We start from the raw sequence: 16,761 nt of genomic DNA, 5'->3' as shown, positions 1-16,761 counted from the left end.
GACCCTGTCACTAAACACCAAGTCCTCTAGTGTATCAGGCCTTAGCCTTCATGTCGGGACCGCAGATCTCGTCCTTTGCCATCGCAATGCTATCAATAAGGGATTGTGGTCCGAGATCGTCCTGGCAAGGTATTCTGTGTGCGTTACCATGGCAGCTAGGGGGTCGCTACACAGGATGGAATCTATTCTGACATGTAGTGCATGTAGCGCTGAGAAGAAGGAGTAGTCCCTAACATTAGGATGCTGTTCCCTCCACACGTCTCTCAGGCCCCACCTTTCTTGCCAATCCTTCCTGTGTGCTGCTAGTCTACGCACCGGGGAGTCGGCCAATGGCGGGTGCGATCTATCCCACGTCACGTCAATGATTGAATTAAAGTTCCCGCCCAGTATAATAGGGCCCACCAGGAAGTGGGCCAGGAGCCCGTGAGGTTGTCAAAATATTGGGCCTGGTCAACATTGGGGGCGTAAACACTACACAGGACCACCTCACGGCCATAGAGCCTCCCCTCCACCGCCACAAACCGACCCCCAGGGTCCACCAATTGATTCGTGACTTGGAACGGGACCCCCGCTCTGACCCATATCAGCACCCCCCTTGCAAACGCCGAGTAAGAGGTGCCAAACACTTGGCCAAGCCATCTCTTCTGCAATGCATTACACTCTGGTTTGGTTAAATTAGTTTCCTGCAACAGTGCGATTTGGACGCCTCTTCTCACCAAATAGGCGTGCACCTTGTATCTCTTTGACATAGTTCTGAGTCCACGGACATTCCATGTGAGGCATTTCAAATCAGGTAACGTCCCCATTGCAGCCATCACCCCCCACTTCGACAGTGTCAAACGACCCCCCACAACATTGCAGCAGTTCCCCCCCTCCAAAACACCCCAACAAACTACCCCAACCCCACTCCCCAGGACAGGACCTAATAACACAGCTTCAGCCCCCATCCAAACCTGTAACAGCACACACAGCCCACTACTCTGTGGTCATCACCACAGAAAGCCTTAAGGGCAGTAAGGGGGTGCCTCAGAGTTGACCCGGGGCAGGCCCAGCCCTCACCCCAAGCCCTTGATCCCATATGATAGTTACAACAGAGTACCTGCTAGTTCGCCAAGCATCAGGAATAGTCTGCTCCAACAGAGAGCCACCATCATGTCTCCTATTCCCAATACTATTTGTTAAACAGTCCATCCGCTGTCTGTGGTGTGACCGTCGGCCCCGCCGAGCTATCAGCTTATGAAAGTTCTCCTCCAGACTTTCTCTCCCCTTCCTCCGAGTCTGAATCCTCCGACAACTTCTCCTGCTTGACCCCGTGATGATTGCCGTTGCAGCCAGCCCTCTCTTCCTATCCGCCGCCATCAGGTCCGCTCTCAGTGCCCTTTTAAGTTTGTTACGTTTGCGGATTTGCTGAGACTTTCGGACCTGGACTGGCCTTTGTTTCTCCTTTCCCCCTTTGTTCTGGCGGTCCGTACCCGCTCGGTATAGCTCAAGCCACGACCATGCCTCGTCAGGGGTCTGGAAAAATTGGGTTGTGCCATCTAGGATCACTCGTAGTCTAGCTGGAAAGAGTAGTGAGTATTGTATCCCCTCATCTCTTAGTTCCTTTTTCACTGCCAGGAAAGATGCCGTGTTCCTCTGGACTTCTTGCGTGTAATCCGGGAAAACCGTGACCGAGCTATTGTCCACCTGGAAGGGTCCCGTGGAGCGTGCCCTTTGTATCAATAGGTCACGATCTTTGAAATGCAGGAGTCTGGCCACCATCGGTCTAAGAGGTCGACCCTGCATGGGTGGGCGGGCCGGGACCCTATGTGCCCTCTCTATCGAGAAGAATGGAGATAAGCCTTCCAGAGCAACCAGTTTTCCATATAAGCCACTGCATCGTCCCCCTCAACTTTTTCTGGCAGGCCCACTACCCTTACGTTGTTCCTTCGGTTGCGGCTTTCGGAATCTTCCACGCGTTTCTCCAATGTCGCCAGTCGGGTGAGTATATCGGACAGTTTATGCTCTGCAGTGACCACTGCCGGTTTTAACTCTTGGAGCGGAAAGTTTGGCATGGTCCGCCCTCAGGAGGCCCAGTCCTGGAGCCACCTGTGCTATATCCTGGTGCAGAGACTCCTTGGTCGCAGTGATCGCCTCCAGTATGTTATCTAGCCGTGCATTCAATCTGCGTTCTTGTGCCGATGTATCCGGGCCCTCCTGGAGCTCGCCATCCGTGTCCGGCATAGTCGTCTGGTCATGCCCCTGCCCTGCGTTCGCTGCGCCACCGATAGCGGCCATCTTGGGCACCACGTGCGTTGTCCGATTAGTGCTTCCAGGTGGACGGCTCGGCTCCAGTCCCCAATCGCCAGGCAGGGATACCTCTCGTGCCCCCACACCCCTCACTGCGTGTTTCCCGGGCAGTGGCCCTCACCTTCAGGGTACAAGTCGTCTGCTTCTCAGGGGTTCCACTCCAGTGCTCAAAATGGCCGACCTCCGTTTGCTCCCTCTGGGAGTGGCCCACCTAGCTCCACATGTTCCCCGGGGCCCCCTGTAGTCCTGCGCCGGTCGTTCCTGGGCCCAATCTCACCGTTTCCCTGTGCCAGACACAGGGTTCTCACAGATCAGTTGTAGGCCCAATGTCAGAGAGAGGAGCGTGGGGGGGAAAACTGAGCGCGTGGTCCCTCGTCAGGCGGGAGGATCCCAGCCCGGACCGGAACCCCAATCTGTGCAGGGGCCCCTCAGCTGCCAAGCGCGGCGGTTGTCGGTTCCACCCGGTCTTGTCCGCTCCCTCTGTCCGGCGCAATAGCAGCCCTGCCCTGGCGGCAGCCGTCGATCTCTGTCCGCCCGATGGGCCGATAGCGCTCACCCGGATGCGTTCCACTCCGCCGCAGCCATTCCCCTCTAAGTACGGGGCGTCCCCTGGGGCTCCGCGCCGGTCAGCAGGTCAATCCCGGTTTTGGGTACTGGGTCCTCCAATCCGCAGAGCCTTTCCCCCAAGAACCTCCGCCTCCTCACCGCCTGCCGGTGTCACGGCGCCGCCTTTGTCCTTTCCGCCACCAAAGATCCGCGCAGAGCCGCGGGGCAACACCGCTCCCAGGAAGCCACCGAGACCAGCGGTGGGGGGATGGGCTCCCCGATCGTGAGTCTCTGGCGCAGCAGATAGCTCTCCCTCCCTCGTCCGCTGCCGTCTGTCTCCGTTTAGTCAGGCCCCCCCTCCACAGTGTCCGCCAGGCAGCAGCTCCCTCTGTTTCGCAGCCACAGATCGCCGTGACCTGCCGATCAGTCTCCGCCGGTCGGGGCAGCCGCCATTTTAAGTCCTCGCTCACGGCTCCTCGAGATCTCAGCGCCGAGTCCCAGCATATCCGCGGACCACCCGCCGGCCCTCACGAGTGTTCCTCGGCCAGTCCGATGTTGTAGGTGGAATTTCCGCTTTCCTGCCGGCTCAAAAGCGAGGGATTGCAGGATAAATGCGGGATCTGGCACGGAGCTGCAGGCTCATGCTGCCATCCCGATCGGCGTCCAAACCACGCCCCTGTAGTCTGGAAGGCCTTGTGAGAGCTTCGTCAAGATAGAGGCTGGAAGATGTGAGAATAGAGGAAGGGACGCAAGAGCTCCTTAATGCCATGGGATGCTTGCTTGGAATTTGGCCAGTTCTAGTCAAATTCCTTTGGTGGTGGAAGGAGGTCTTTCGGGAATCTTCTATTGTGTTTAAAGCTGAGGGTTGCAGGATAGAGATTGGGAGTTTGGAATCCGAGTGAGGGCAGACATGTCTATCTCGGAGTGATCAAACCTTGATTGCTGAGCTCTGATCCCCGGCTTTGTGAAGACTTCCTCCGGCCAGAAGTGGGCAGTGTATGCATCAGGTGATGTATTGAGTTATTTTGGCTATTGCCATTGTGAGGTGTTGTCTTTGTGTGTGGGAGGTGCACATCCAGAGTGATCCTCCACTGTGTGTGTGTGTGTGTGTGTGTGTGTGTGTGTGTGTATATATATGTTTCTGATCTCTTGCAGGACGTCCTGTGTATCTTATCTTATATCAGTTATTGCTTGTTTATTAATCAGTATAATTATTGATTCATGCGATTTAGATTATAAGTTTGCTCAGTTATTGTTTCATGGCTTTAGATTATAAGTTTGTTACATATATTAAAATCTTATGCATTTGGTATCTGAGACAGCCTTAGTTTAGAGAGTATTATATAATAAACCCCAAGCCTTATTCTAAAAGTAATAGAGTCTTTGCATTTTGTTTAAAAAAAAACCTATTCAAAAGGTGCTGTTTGTTTTGTGTTGAAGTCTTGCTGTGCCAGGGGTGGTAAGACATGCTCAAAAGTGATAATATTTAAGGGTGCAGTGGTAAAAAGTACCCCGCCTTGGGTGAGTGCTGGGTCTTGCCTCAGCCTAAGGGGGATGTTGCAGTTAGGATCTGTTCTTTTTGTGAAAAGCAGATTCAAAACAGTGGGAGAAACCCACTTCTGTGTCCTTGCGGGAAAAACCTCTAAGCAGCCCAGTGCGACAAATGTTATGATTCTGTGATAGCCTTGGAACAAAGGTTGAGACAAAGGTGTTGTTTAACCTAACCAAATGAAGCAGTTACAAACTGAACTTATGTGAGGTAATTGTATCAGCACTGTTGAACAAACGGGTCTGAGAATGGAGATGAGGGATATTCAGAAGGCCAAGTACATAAGGAACTCAAGTATTCCAAAAACAGAAGATGGGGAGAGGGGAATCTGAGAGGATTTTTTGTAAAGTGTATCATATGAACTCCCAAACTGTCAAGAGAGTCTATCTATCAGCAAATATCAATCCCTTAAAATACCCTAAATTGGGATCATAATTGGGAATCAGACCACACAATCAGGGCAATGCTGTGAGATGACAACTCGAGGGATAGAATACTGGAGGCGGACAGATAAAAAGGCACAATAAACAAAAGAGGCAGCCTGATCCACTTCATCATTGATGTGTCCAGGTAAATTGGAAAGAAGGATGGTGCAACCTCTAATCTCCTTGCGATGGGAGTTCAGGGTAAAATTCTCTTGCCAGCAAGTTCGTGTATAGTTTTGCATGTAAAATACATGTCTTCTGGCACTGTGAGGATACGCGGAAACTACATGTCTCTGTCAAGATGAAGAAGATCAGGATCTCCATAGAGATATTGATCTGCCAGGAAAAGAATTGACTCGACAAAGTCATCCCTTTCACTGGGGACATGTCTATCTAGACATGTACCAGATGAAGACATTCCCATGTCAGTAAGATACTGCAACCATACACACACTGAGGAGTAAGCTTTAAGCTGGATAATTACTCTGAGCGGTCACCTTGACCCTTGCCCCCTTTATGTGCTGGATGCCAAACCTCCATTTTGATTACTCACCCCATGGACACTTGTCTCCTTTCTCAGTTACACCCTTCCCCTTGGTTACCTCATATCCCTCACCAGTCCCTGATAACCCTGCCCTTTTTTATGGTTTGAACAACCCAAGGCACTGGTGTCTGATTGGCCGTACCAGGCATGGCAATTAAGGTGCATCCTGCTTTGTAGGGAGGGAAGAGACCTATGGAGGATTGAAATAGGTACGTGTTTTGGGCTGGATACTTGGAACGGAGGTGGACCAATGGAAAAACTGGGGATTATTGTCTTATGCAAGGTAATTGCCCCTCTAAATATGGATATGAGCGTGGCTTGGGTCTCCTTAATCTTTTTTTTTTAGCGAATAAAATCTAAATATGTAAAAAAAAATACATCATAAGGGCAGTTGCTGGATTACTGTAATTCCTTTCTTATTGGTCTTCCAGAAATGCATGCTAATGTGTTGACAACCAAGCAGACCTCTTAATCTTTCAGATCCACATATGACTGCCTCTTACTCTATGCTAGAAAGGATATCATGGGTTGCCCTCTTCCAGAAGAAAAACATTCAAAGGGCCAGATGTATCAAAGGGTTTTCCCCATTCTGTATCTTTGAGAAAATGTGTTCATATATACGTCCCAAAGTCCTATTCATAACCCACACGGTTGATAGGGCATCCAGCCCACATTATATTTGCGTAAGGATCAATTGCCATCTAGCAGCACCTGAGCGTTTTTGTTACTTCCAAATTTGGAGGTTACCTCTTCAGCTACATTGGAAAGGGCACATGAAAATGATCCTCAAAATCCAACTGTTCTGGAACTATTTTGATTGTTAATGCATTTATTTTCGACTCACAACTGTGCATATATTTTTTCCCCGCTTCCCTGTTCTTACCTCCAACCTCGTCCCCCAGTTTTCCCCCCGTCCCTCCAATTGGTTTATTTCTTGTTCACACCATTTTGTGTTTAGGTCGAAGCCTAGCGTAAGTTGCGCATTTGCGCAGCCTTGCTGGCGAGATTTAGTGATATTGGGGAGATTTCACTAGCGGGCTTTAAGCCCAGCCCCTCTTTCCCATTGGCCGGCATCACTGTTCATGCTAAACGGTGGGCGGGCATTGGGAAAGAGGTTAGTTTGACGTAAACTTTTCTCTTTTTGAGCCGTCCCACTTGGACTGGCTCGCCTGACTTACTTCTGGCGTAAAAGGTATCTTATCTTTTTGGGCCAAACACATGGCTCCATAAAGATAACAAACCTGGCCAGGCCGTCCAAGTGGGACGGCTCAAAAAGAGAAAACTATACGTCATGGCGGATGAGCGACCCCGTCTCTTAAACACCACAATCCCTCGCAGTGGCTTCACACGGATTGCCGACTGCTGAAAACGAGGGTTAGCCTTCCTCGGGTGCAGTTTTCATTAAAGCGCAGCATTGGTTCTTGTTTTTTATCTCTCTGGGAGATCGAATTAAAAGATTGAGCAATTGTGTTTGAAATAATGTAAAATAATCATAAAATCTTTTTTTATATATCTTGAACAGATACCTGTGCAATGGTTACACCAGAAAAGTGCCCTCTTAGTGGGAAGGTGGCTCTGTGTAGTCTATATAAGCCTTCAGAGGCTTCGGCGCTATGAAGAATCACCTCACAGAAGAGAGGCACGCCTCGGCGTCGGAAAGATGTCCTTTCTCGTGAGTAACCCCAGCCGCTTGCTCGTGCATTTTATCCTAGCGCAGTCTTTTGAGAACCACTAGCCCACGAGACCAGCTTTCTCTGCCGAAGTTCGTTCCTCCGTGACCTGTTTTCATATTTACCTTACTTTAGCATACAGTAAACAGCCCCTGACGTAGCTTCAAGTGGGTTAATAAATGTCTTTCTTTTTTTTAGATGGTTGGGTGCAGGAGCCTTCAGTGGGATATGATAAGGTGTCCGTCCAATTTTAACTGTAACCTAGTCCTCGATACTTGACCTTCTTGAAGTGTGCCCTATGTGTCTAGGTGACTGTCTTACCTGCTGTGTCTTGTTTAGTTTGGATATAGGAATGAAGCTGCATTAATTTTCTCACTGTGTCATCGAAGAGTCCCGCCCTATTGCTGGTATTGTCTGATGTGATGCATTTATTTCGAAATGCCACATAATTCTTTGGCATGAAGCCTCCTTGTGCACATCTCCTTTCAGTTTTACTTTATGACCTTCCTCCATTTAAGTACAATGTCTTGTCCTTCAAGCAGGCTAGTTTCAGGGCCGGTGCTAGGCATGGGCAGTGTGGGGAGCTACCCAGGGCCTCGCACTCAGCCAGAGCCAGACAGGGACCCGAAACCGACCCTGGCAAAGAACTGAGCTGTGCCGTGGGGGCGGGGAGGCTAGCGGGAAAGGTTTGTGCCGCTTTTGCGATTTTGTGCAGGGGGCGATATTGCAGCTATGCTGCAAAACCATCCCCTGGTAACAACAAGCGTTTGCAACATAATAGGTCTCGCATTTACGCGAGTTCAAGCTATTGGCATTGTAAATGACAATGCATTTTATTTATATTCAAAAAAACAAAACATAATTAACCCCTTCGCTGCGGCGGCAATTCCGCCGCAGCGCTATGGGGGGGGGGGGGGGGGCCGGGCTGCGCTCGCATGCTCGTGACGGAGCCGCTCCGTCACGAGCCACGGTTGCGCTGTGCTTATGACGGAGCGGTTCCGTCATGGCCCTGCCCGTTCAATAGAACGCGCCGCACAGGCGCGAAATCAGCGCCGCGCAGGCGCGGCGGCAGGGCCATGACGGAACCGCTCCGTCATGAGCACAGCGCAACCGCGGCTCATGACGGAGCGGCTCCGTCATGAGCATGGAACGGGATAAAAGGCATTGTCATTTACAATGCCAATAGCTCAAACTTTTGTAATTGCGAGACCTATTGCATTGCAAATGCTTGTTTTGGAATTGGTTCCTGTGTCCACTTGGTCTGCCTTGCAGAGCAAAGAAGGGCTACTCACAGAGAGTGAACGCTATAAATGCGTCAAATAAACATGGAAGCCTAGAGAAGCAACAGTCATTTCCCTCGTGAAAACCTTTTCAATAAGCCCCAATTGCTGTTATCGAAAGCACCTCCAGGTAGACAAAGGAGTTTGGCGTGCAGCAGCGAAGCCCCACCTCGTTCCACTGCTTTGAAACCGAGCTGGTATAAATACAGATCAATGTTTATTGTTAGTATAAACGTATAGAAGTCATTTTATAGAGCAAAGGAATGTTGTCAAAATTGCAATCCAGCTGTTAAATAATGAGTGATTTGTTTCATTGTAAAAGAATGCAGGAGCCGTGTCCACTTTCTATGATGAATTTGTGCAACATTCTGAGGATGGCTGGGCATGTGTGAAGCAGGCAGGACATCACATGTACAAAGGGCAGCCTTCACTATATCGTAACAGGACAGTAGTGAGGTAAAAAGGACGCCTCGCCTTCCATTTCATACTCTTCTCTGCCCAGGACTGACTGCGCATCATTCCAACTAGGGCACAGCAGAGATTTTAACAGCCTCTTTACCTTCTGGACGCAGCTGGAGACCAGGGAACAACAAACATAGGAAACTACAATTGTTTCTGGGTATATGGAACATTTGTGTGGAAAAGGTACTACTTCCCTCCTAGGCACTTCACTAGGTTACTACCTCGGTGTTGTTAGCCTCCGCCAGAACTATTGACAGAAGTTAGGACTGATAGCTCTGGTGTTAGTAATCCGTGTTGAAGGGCCCCTCAGCAACCAGGAGATAGTAGGCCCCAATTACAACAAATTGGGTATTTCATCACTGGTGCCCTGAGGCATCGGTATCGAGGAACCCCTAAGTAGGAGCTAGGTACGCCTTTGTAGCACTTGGCTTTCAGGGTGCAGATTAGCGTAAGGCTTACTTAGGGGAGGTGCTGGGGGCTAGAGACTCAGCACCCTGCAACACAAAAAACAACACTTAATAAATTGAGGTACAGCCATTGCCTTGTTTTAAATAAAATAAAAATGAAACCACTCTACAGCACACTACTAAATACTATCAGGGCTCGCGTCGGTGGTACACGCGGGTGGACGGCGTCCCCCCACTCTTTTCACAGGGTGGATGCCGTCCCCCCTGCCAAGAAGTTGGGCCCACAGAAATAAGCTGAACATGTCCCAGTGTAATTTTCAGAAACTTGGACACGTTGAGCATGTGACGTCATGGGGTCTTTTGCATGTTGTCAGTCCCCCCACTTCTTTTTATAGGACTTGTGCCTTGAATACTATACACAACTGTACACACATATATAGTCTGAATGGCACGTGGAAATGCCTATGTTGGCACCCTTTGTAGGCCTCACTACCAACATGGGGCACATACTAGAGACAGGTCCCACAGATCAAGTGACCCATAAATTTACCCTGTATCCTCCTGTGCCGGAGGACACGACCTCCAGGTGAGGCGCACCCAAGAAACCCTTCATTTGAGCCTACTGGTGCCAGGGCCCTCGCTGCCATGCTATCCCGTCCCACTCGGGCACACTCCTCATGTGGTGGCAGGGGGGTCAGCAGACTTCGCTTCCTGCCCGAGTGGGGATCGGGAAGACTGGCAGTTCTGCTCTGCGGTATCGGTGGGAGGTCGGAGGGAGTGCGTCACTCTACCCTCTCCCCCCAAACACGGCCCGGGGAGGAGGGGCAGAGGCACACAGAGGCGTCACCGGGGTTCGGGCCCTCCCTGGGGGTCCGGAGGTACGTGAACACGGCAGTGCTCCAGACTCATTAACATCATGCGTGCTCATGACGACCTCAGCTCGTCATGAGGCATGGTTGCGTTGTGCTCATGACGAGGTGAGCTCGTCATAACGGCAGCGGTGCTCACACGCAGGGATAATTCTCCCGCTGTGCTGAAAGTTCTGAGGAAACGGGTGTGGCTGTGACGAGCTCAGCTCGTCATGAGCACAGCGCCACCGTGCTGCGTGACGAGCTGAGCTCGTCACAAGCACCGGGGCGCTGTGCGCGCCCCCCCCCCCCAGCACAGTGGGGGAATTACCCCTGCGGCGAAGGGGTTAACCCACCAGTGGGCTGGCCCTCTTCAGGAATCTCCGGCGCTGTACTGGGGTCTGCTGCGCTTTGGTTAGACAGACTCTCCCCTGTGATATGGCCCTCCATAGAGGGGGCAGCACGAGGGTGAAGGGGAGCACTAGGCGCGCCAATTATTGATTCTCCTATGGAGCCCCGGTCCTCTCTGGTGTGTCAGTAGATTTACAAGCTGACATGTAGATCACCTCAGCCCAGGGACTCTGATGACCCACTGTGCAGCTCCTCCATGAGGAAAAAAAACGAATAAGATAACTCCAGTCCTACCTGGATTAAGAAGAATGGGGTTTGCAGCAATTTGCTCCTTGTGAATCTCCCTAACCACCAGAAGTATTCGTTTTTGGCCTCCTAACCTCTAAATGTTTGATATTTTCTTGCAGAGCTGCTTTGTACCTGCCCTCCCTCTGATGGAGAGAGCTCTGGATCTGCTCTTGTGCCCTTCTTAACTCCTAGTCTGCTCATAAACCTCTACTGGAGCTCCATCGACAAGCTGCATCCTTCAAGCAGTAGATGCAGATGCCAAGAACCGCATTTGTATCTGGGTTCCCAGTGATCCCCTTGGCCAGGGTCCTTCTTTTAGTGGTACCCCAAGGCCTTCAAATCAGGCTACACTCCATGCCTGCAATCCCGAGGCCCCACAGCATCCTGGCCGCTTGTAGGGCAAGTGGTTATGTATCCAGCGGGGGTCTGAAAGGTCCTTCACCCTAGATACCCTTCAGAGGCTAGTCCACAGAAGTTCCAGGGGATCCTTCTCCGTCAGGGTGTAGTGTAGAATGATGAATATGTTATTGGAATTAGTGCTGAAAGGAACCTTAGTATGACATCTCTCAGCATTATTTGCAGTTGTGTAACAGTTGGTTTGACTTCTGTGCACTGAAGGGATGCCCTAAAACGCTGATCTGGGAACTCGGTATAAACACACTTTACAAACTACAGTTGTTTCTGCAGCGTCTGTTTGATCGTTTATGTTTTTGGAAGCACAGGTTACTACATAGGGTCCCTGGCAAGAATCCCAGATGAAGATAGACAGTCGGTGCCACTGGCTCTGGAGTCACTGGCCCACCACTCCAGATCGGGATTCATCCATAAGTGGTCTGTCTGTAATAGTGTTCTGCAGGATCCAGTGCTTCTCAAAGTCTATCTGGTGCCAGAGAGTGGAGCCTAACCCAATCCAAAGGTGACACATCATCACTCCACCCCTGTCCCATCACTCCTGCACAACCTCTTGGGATTTTTCAAGATGGCGTCTTCAAGCAGCCAGTAGTCACAGCTCTCTAAGAGCCTTAAGCCCGCTCTAAACCGCCACTACCAAACTGGTTCCTTCACATCAAAACTTCAAATGGATCTTGTTAGAAATGGGGGTCTCTAGTTGGCAATGGTTTGCACCTTTGTCCAAATAGGGACCCTTGCTTCTAGTCAGGATAAGGGGGATACACTCCTAAAATAACCGCTGCTCACCCCATTGGTAGCTTGGCACGAGCAGACAGGCTTATCTCAGAGGGCGTGTGGAAAGTATTTGTGATACATTCAGTAACACAGTGAAAACACTACAAATGGACACCACACCAGTTTAGAAAAAAAGGAGTAACCCTTATCTAAACAAGACCAAACGGCAAAAATCCACAATATAGTATCAAAAATAAGTTTCTTAAATGGTAGAAATAGTTCCGTTTAATGCAGATGGTAAATGCAACACTTTTCCAACAAAGTACCTTAGATGCGTCACGCAAAGCAAACAAAAGGGTCACAGGGAAGGTGATGCGCCGTTCCTTACACGCGGGGGGGATGCACCTGTTCCTTACTGCAGCGCAGGGGAGGAGATGCGTTGCTTCCTTACTGTGTGGGGAGTTGATGCGTCAGTTTCTTACTGCGTTCCAGTTTCGATGCGACAAGATGGCGCCTCGATGCGACAATCCGGTGCGATGTGATAAAATGGCGGCTTGATGCGATGCGACGATCTGGTCTGATGCGTAAATTTTTGCAGCCGCAAGGCAGGCACTGCAACAATGTTCTTGGTGATGCGTCGGGAATCGGTGTAGATGCAGCACGCTTCTTCTCCGTGGCTCGTCGATGCGCGGGTCTTGGTGCGGATGCGACACGCTTCTTCGTCGTTGGGACGAGCTTCCAGCTCCCAGCGACAAACAGTCACTAGAGGTCTTAAACAGCAGTAGACTGTCGTGGTTTGGCGCACAGACAGGGACAGGGAGGCTGTGCATGTTCCCTACCAGGCTGTAAAATGCAGCCCGTTGGGGAACATGCAAAGTGCGCAGGACTGTTTGGCCGCCTAAGATGGCCGGCCAAACCATACTGTGCACTTTAGAGTGTGCCTAACACTCCTCCCCCTTGGCCCCTGCTCTGGACAGCCCAGCCCCACCCACCCGGCACCTAAGTGTGAGGGAAAACTAAAATGATAATAATGTTAGTTATTATCATTTTAGTTTTTCTTTTTAACTGCTCACAGAGCAGTGCTGCGACGCTCCTCTGCCTTATGGGAGGAGCCGCTGCTGGCTAACATTCTATTGCATCATTCGCTCTCAGCATTCCAGACACCAGTTCAGACTTACAAGGAACTGGGACACAGGATGCTACTCATTCTACGCCTGCCTAAAATTAGGTTTCCTCCACAGAGGTGGGTACAAGAGGACCTGTATGAGTGTTGTCTGTCTTTACATGGGTCTCTGTGTGTGGATTTGTTTCTGTATATCTGTTGGTTTGAGTGCTTGGTTGCATTTATAACTACTGGCATGTATGTGACTGACTATATTGATGTCCTCTGCCTTGATCACTGTCCACTAAAGCGCTGGGACACCCCATTTGGGGTAGCTGCATGCTCTACAAATGCCTATTATTATTATTATTATTATTATTATTATTATTATTATGTGGTGGCGCAGGTACAGGTGTGTTTATTTAAATGTTGACACAGGTGCATGTATGTTTTTTAGATTGGATTCATGGGTGCCTGCATATCTCCTGGCCTACATACATGCATGTTTGAATGTCTATTGGTCTGGGGGCATGGAATACCTGTATGCCTTTTGTTCGTTGTGAACTTAAGTGTGTATATCTCCCAAGTTGTGTGTAGATGGGTGTCTTCATGCCGTGTCTTTAGGTGAATTGATTCTCATGTGCATGGATACCCTTAGTGAAGTTATCTTAATATTTCCCCTACCCGTCTGCCTCTTTGTGCATCTATTGATCCTCCTTTGTCCGTCTATCCATCCATCCATCCATGCGTGCCCGTGTTTGTTATCTGGAACTGCTGTGTTATCTGTGTTTGTATGTGTGATAATGTGAGTTATATGTGTAAATACGTTACTTGGATAATCATGTGTGTGTGTTGGCCTGTATGCGAAAGTGCCTGTATTTATATTGGTCTGTTTGCATAAAGGCTGTGTTTGCTGGTCTGTGTGTGCAGTGGACTTTGTGATGGCGTGTATATCTCTTTCAGCAATTTCTCAAAGGAGATAATTCAGTGGTCAATGACTGCCCCCAACACCCTCTTTTCTTCCTTCCTCAAATGAGATTTATCTCTGCAAAAAGCGAAAGGTTACCAGAGGCGTTTATGCATCCATCCATCCATTCTTCAACCATATATTCATCTATTCATCCATATGTCCGTCACACCGTCAAAGTCTTAATTTATACTGATGTCTGCGACCGTAAGTGTGCTGGCATTTTTTATACTATATGTGAGTGTTTAAGTGGCACTGCACACATCAGTGGCTGCATGCCTGGGTTCCTGTGTGTTTCTTGCCCTCTGCCAGCTGCTGCTTCTTTGTGTGTTGGTCTCTGATAATGTGTGCTTGTATGACCAAATGTATGACTTTTTATCCTGTGTGCATGAATGCCACTATCGCTGATGGTCAATGTGTTTGTTCACCTGTTGCTCAGTTTCATGAGTGTCTGAATGTCAGTTGGTATGTCTTCATGGCTGACTGTATTTCTTTTCACATGTGACTGTATAACTGTTGACTGTATTGTTATCAGTACGTCTGCCTGTTGGTTTACGTTCACAACTGTCTATACCTTATGTATGATGATGTATATTTGGTATATGTGCGTGGTTCTGGTATGCCTGTTTCCGTCTTTGTAGGTGCCTGTATGTTTGTCTGTGTGTATGGTGCCTGCATGCGGTTGTGTTTGTCTGTGTGATCTGTTTGTGAATGCCAGCATGGATGTTGAGTGTCTCTATGGGAATACACCATACAAAAGCCACGCCTACTGACTTCCACACTACTTCTTCCTAGGTATTGAGCAACGCTGTGAAAACGAAGAGCTTCTTTTCAAGATGTGAAAATCTTACGCAAATCTTTCAGGAAATGTGTGTCAAAGTATACATCAGAGGAGACAAACGGTTATCTTTATTAGTTGGCACATGTCAAAGAAACATTTCCCATCAGTTGAACTAGCTTTGTTGTGTACCTCAATATACTGTGCTTGTCTTGGGGAATTTAAAAACTGATTTTAAATGAACGATCGCAATAAATCATGCACGGGCGACGCCCACTTTAGTGATTACAAAATGCGTGTCTTGTACTCTGAGCCGCGATGCCAACCAAAGATGGTACAACTTATTACAAGTTCAAGAACAGTCACGCGCAATCAGCTTCCTTCTTTGTACAGAATGATTCGCGTCATAAATTAGAAATTATCACATTAATAACTTGCTTACCTCGGGCTTGTAGGTTTAGTCTTGCCTGCAGCGCATCTGTTCCCGCGCCGGTGTTCCTTTGTAGATCCGTGAAAGCTGAGGGCCACAGGGCCGAGCGCACCCACCGGCACAGTGTGAGCTGCCCGGGACTACAGTACAGTTGGAAGTTAACCCACCCACGTGCTACCGTGTGTGTGAGCGTCCGTCTGTCCGGGTGGTGCCGGAGGAGGGTCACACGATAGTGCACCCTGTGAGAGCAGGATGGGTCACAAAAGCTGGTACCTCGGAAGGGTGCTGTGTGTCCAAGTGGTCGCTGTAGGAGGCCACGTCACACCGTGCACTGGCGGTGCTGGGTGTCCAGGTGTTGACAGGGGAGGGTCACACCACACTCTGCTGACTGCTGGGGACTCACTGGTAATACCACACCGTATCCTGTGATCTGTCTGATGTCCGGTGCTGGGAGGAGTGGCTGACACCCTCCTGTGCCCTGTGAGATGCAGGATTCCTGGGTGGTGGCTGGAGGGGACCACACGGTTATCCCATCACCCTGTGTGTCCGCTGTTACTGGGAGGGGTCACGCCTCTCTCTTCCCTGGGAGCTCCCGATGTTCTAGTCTAGTGGTGGGTCAAGGGGTCACACCCTGAACCCCGTGAGCTGCGTGTTGATAAGAGGGGTCACAACACACAATCCCCCTGATGTTAGTGTGGTGACTGCTAGGGTCACACTCACCCTGCGTGTTAAGAGGGGTCACCGCGCCCGTTCCCTGGGAGCCCCCTGATGTGGGTGTGGTGACTGCTAGGGTCACACTCACCCTGAACCCCGTGAGCTGCGTGTTAAGAGGGGTCACAGCGCCCGTTCCCTGGGAGCCCCCTGATGTGGGTTTGGTGACTGCTAGGGTCACACTCACTCTGAACCCCCTGAGCTGGGTGTTGACGGGATGGGTCACAGCGCCTCTTCCCTGGGAGCTCCCCGGCGTCCGTGGGATGTCTGGAGGGGTCTCACTCGCTCTGCACCCCGTTGGATGCTCACCCAGCCGAGAACAGGAACTGTCTGACAGATCCCCGCAAGGGACCAACTGAGGGGAGTGTCTCAACACTGCCTATTAGAGGGAAACGACACTCACGAGAGCCCGGCACTAAGAGACTACCATTACGGAGTCGCATTACACGCCATCCTGTCAGCAATTACCGGTACTGAGAGGGGCTCGGCCCGGGTACGTCTGTGTTCCCAGAAGCGCTTGCGGCGGCGAGCTCAGGCCGGAGGGCCCGCGGAAGCCGCCGACGACTAACCCTCCAAGTATGCACTGCACACTCCTTTTCCTGTCAGCCGCGCAGGCCCTCGCTCGCCCAGGGACGGAGGCACCCCAGAAGCGAGCGTAACTGATGCCGACCTTTGAGATGTGCAACCACCACAGGTGACACTGAGCCCTAAGTTTCGGTTTCATGCTTAGAATGAGAGGCCAAGGTCAATATTCATTTGTGATTCGGGCTATAAAATCCCAACTGCTGTCGAACGACTTAAAGTCATGCCTGACACTTTCAGTCAAACCTCGCCTGTAGGTGTGGGTCCCAGTAACCACTCGTTAGCAGCACCAATGTCCGAGTACAGCCTTATTGAGTAATGGGGTAAGCAGCATTCGTACCTTTTGACTTCTGTGAACCCCTTCTTAATCGCTACTGGAAGCCATGGACCCCGCCAATTCACTTTCT

The 16,761-nt window shown here is 50.2% G+C and overlaps 1 protein-coding gene across 1 annotated transcript in view; it reads right to left on the bottom strand.

The window, feature by feature from the left end:
* Positions 1-16,360, bottom strand: part of PTAFR (platelet activating factor receptor) — a 51,434-nt gene extending 35,074 nt beyond the window's left edge. Inside the window, exon 1 of the mRNA XM_086957492.1 lies at positions 15,074-16,360. The gene's annotated coding sequence lies outside the window, so the exon portion shown is untranslated. The remainder of the gene's footprint in view (positions 1-15,073) is intronic.
* Between the last annotated feature and the right edge of the window lie 401 nt (positions 16,361-16,761).

The sequence above is a fragment of the Lissotriton vulgaris genome, chromosome 2_1, assembly GCF_964263255.1.
Source record: "Lissotriton vulgaris chromosome 2_1, aLisVul1.2, whole genome shotgun sequence".
NCBI lineage: Eukaryota > Metazoa > Chordata > Amphibia > Caudata > Salamandridae > Lissotriton > Lissotriton vulgaris.
Note: the sequence above shows the minus strand (reverse complement) of the source record. Positions and strands in the feature narration are given on the sequence as shown.